Source organism: Athene cunicularia, unplaced genomic scaffold, assembly GCF_003259725.1.
Source record: "Athene cunicularia isolate RWA unplaced genomic scaffold, athCun1 BOjh376331_part1, whole genome shotgun sequence".
NCBI classification, from domain to species: Eukaryota; Metazoa; Chordata; class Aves; order Strigiformes; family Strigidae; genus Athene; species Athene cunicularia.
The window spans coordinates 2530-5920 of record NW_020799153.1 but is presented as its reverse complement, the minus strand read 5'-3'; positions in this window follow the sequence as shown (position 1 = coordinate 5920).

The following is a 3391-nucleotide window of genomic DNA, read 5'->3' as shown; positions in this document are numbered from 1 at the left end:
AACCTCAACAGCGTCGGGTCTACACCCAAACCATCCCAAACACAGACCTATGTTAGAAATATAAACTTATTTTAGAAATAGAACCTGCTGCATACACAGCCCTGACCTGCCTCAGTTTCCCCTCCCCGTACCCCTGATGGCATCCGGGGGGGTTGTGTCCCCCCCTCGGCAGGGATGCGGTGCCCGCCCGTGGTACCCGCTGCATCCCGGGCTGGAGCATCGTGCCACGCTCCTGTTTTTCTGGGTGTTATTTCTCCGTTTTTCTGGGTGTTACTTCCCTCTCCCGAGCCGCGGTGGTGACACCTGATGGTTTTAACCACGCTATTTCCCCGGGCTCTATAGGAAGCCACGTTACCATCTGGAATATGTATAGGATGGCAAAAGTTGCTGCAACTAAAATGGTTTAAAATCCCTGGTGTGGGTTTGCCGGCCGGGATCTTGCTGTCTAGTGGCGTTGCGGGGAGAGTTTTCTATTTCTTTGGAGGTTTTGCTTTATTGAATCAACTGGTTTGAATGGCCTTCGAGCGCGAATCCCGGGCTGGGGAGGGCGGGGGGGCCTGGCTGGCCGCTGGATTACATAAATATCCCCATGTTTGGCCGGCAGCCGGGTGCCGGATAAAGGTTATATTCCCAATTTGTCACTTTTGGTATTACTACATTTTGGAGATGATGCACAACTGGCCACGGTCCCAAATACTGGCAAGGAATAAGGAATAATTAAAAGGGACTGGGGTTGGGATTGGTAGAAAACAGCCACTAATGATGATTTAATGAATCCCAGAAAGAGGGATTAATTAAGAGGGGCTGGGAAAGAAGCTGATGTTGCATCCTGGTTTTGGACCTGGGTCTGATGCTGAGCCTGGAGAAGGGCTGGAGGGATGAGTGGGGATGGGAAAACCCCGGATTGGGGCCGAATCCCGCCGGATCGGGACGTTTCTGTGCAGAGCTGAGCCCGCGGCGCCAAGCGAGCAAGGGGCATTGCGGTGGGGGCAAACTTGGGGTGCTGGGAGGATTTTGCGGGTGCACATCATGTCTTGATGCGAACGTGAGGGCTCTTGGAGCCGAACTGTGCCGCGCCGCCCGGGGCAGGGTGAGGCTTCGCCGTATCCTGTGGCCACTCGTGCAATGAAAGCGTCTGACCTCTGCGCCAGTCAGCAAACCCTCCCCACTTCCCACGAGCTCCCACCGGAGCAGCGGCACAGGGATCCCCTGGATCCCGGGACAGCAGCATGCCAGCGATCCCAGACGCGGTCCGGCCCGGCATCCCCACGGCAGCATCACCTGAGGGCACCGAGCCCTGCACCAACAAATCCGCCACCCGCCTTCATCCTGGGAGGCAGAGGTGGTAGGAGGCAGGAGGCCACCGAGCAGCCCTAGGAGGGTTTTTTTCCTGTCTCATTTTTTTTTCCCCCATCCATTGGGGAAACGAGCTGATCCACAGGATCCGGCCATCCTGGTGGCTGTGGCACCCTCGCTGTGGCACCCAGGGTGCTGCCGACTGAACTGTTTGACTCTGCCAGGTGAAAAAAGAAGATCTGGGGGGAAAAAAAAAAAACCCCACCCAAATAATTTCTGTGTCTGGGAGATGCTCCGAGGAGGCAGCTGGGTGAGCAAAGGACACAGGGGATGGATGTGTCCACAGATGCAAGTGTTGGGTCCGGCAGCAGTGGAACCACTGGAGGATTTTTTTATTGGAGTAATGGACAGGCAAGCCGGTGTTCTCACATCTCTGCTCCGAAATATTTAGAAATCTGGAAAACATTTAAAAACCTGGAAACATGATGCCTTCGCACACCCCAAACCAGGTGGATTGCCTCCATCCCCATGCAAACCCGATGGGCGCTGAAGTGAAGGGGTGCTCGTGCCCTTTATCCGGGTTAATTCACTTTGCTCCAGTGTTGCCTGTGTTGTTGCCAGATGGGACCCTGAAATTTGGGGTGTCCCCTTTAGTATCATTTTCCTGGAGATTCCTGGCGGGGGTGGTATTTTTTCTGGTTCCTCTAAGCCAGGGGAGGAATTTGGCAGGGTCTGAGGGTGGCATTGCTGTTCGGAGCAGTGTTTTAGCTGGCTTTCCTCACGGTTACACCAAGAAGGGGAACTGGGGACCCCTCAGGCTGGGTTTGGCGCCCTGGGATCATCGGAGCTGCGATTCCCCGAAGTAGGAAGGTACCCAAGGTGGGATGGAAGGGAAAAGCTCTGGGCACGCACCGGCACCACGAGCTGGATGGAATCAAACCCGTGTTGCGGTCACGCTGGATCCATCCTGTCGGAATCATTTGGAGCCGGCGTCTTTTATCCCAAGCTCAGAAGAAGCTGGATCCGTACTGGGGCAAAACTGCACCCCAGGATCCTCCTCCGCTCCCTGGCTCAGGAAGGGGGAGGGAGGGAAATCAGCCGCTCAGCATCCCCAGACCAGGCACGGCACCACCGGGGAGGCGAAGGCGAGACCATGCGTTGGCGGATAAAAAAAGCGTTGCAGGGGTTGTCATTATTTCCCCCCCTCAAAAAAAACCCAGTTTAACCCCAGGAATTCAAGTCTGGAGGTGAGTATTTAAATAAACCCAAACCTTCCTCAGGCGTGGAAATTCAGCCGAGGCACCCAAACAGCTCCCCGCGCCATGAAACGATGCCGCGCCGGCGTAATTAATGCACGCCAGTGTAATTAATGCACATTGGCGGGTTGTGGTCCCAAAATAAATGAGAAAAAAAACACATAACCTGGACTTGTTTCGGCTTTTTTTGCCCCGTTCCTGAGATGAGCTCGCGATCCCCACGCGGGCTGCAATACAGAGGCATATCTGTCTGCGAAAGAAAATATATCCTCTTAAACACGCGGCTGCCAAGAAAAATGATTAAAATACAGATTTTTGGCAAGAAAGAGGGTTGCTCCGAAAACCGGGCGGGTCTTGCCGGAGGCTCCAGCGGCAGCTCTGGCTGAGCAGGGAGGGTTTTGGCGCACGCTCATTGGGATGTGGGATGGAGGTGTTGGGACAGGGGGGGAACGCGGGACTTTTTTTGGCTGCGGGGGCTCGCTCAGCGCTCGGCATCCTTTAACCATGGTTCGTCCTTCACCAGTCGAGCTCCAGGCACCTCCTTGGGATTTGCTGGTTTAGTTGGGATTTACCCCCCCCCAGCAGCACAGGCTTCCTTCTCCACCTGGAAAATATTAAGGAGAAAAAAAGTTTTTTTCACACTTTTTGGCTTCTTCATGTCGCCCCGTGCAGCTGCTGGACTGATCACATCCCTCCGGCAGTGAACCCTTCCCGTGCCTCAGTTTCCCCGCGCTGAGGTGCTCCTGCCTGTTGAGCCTTTGCACACAATGGGCCCTTTATGTCTCCTCCTTAATTATGCTATTCGGCTAATTACCCTGGATTGGGGGGGGGGGGCTAAA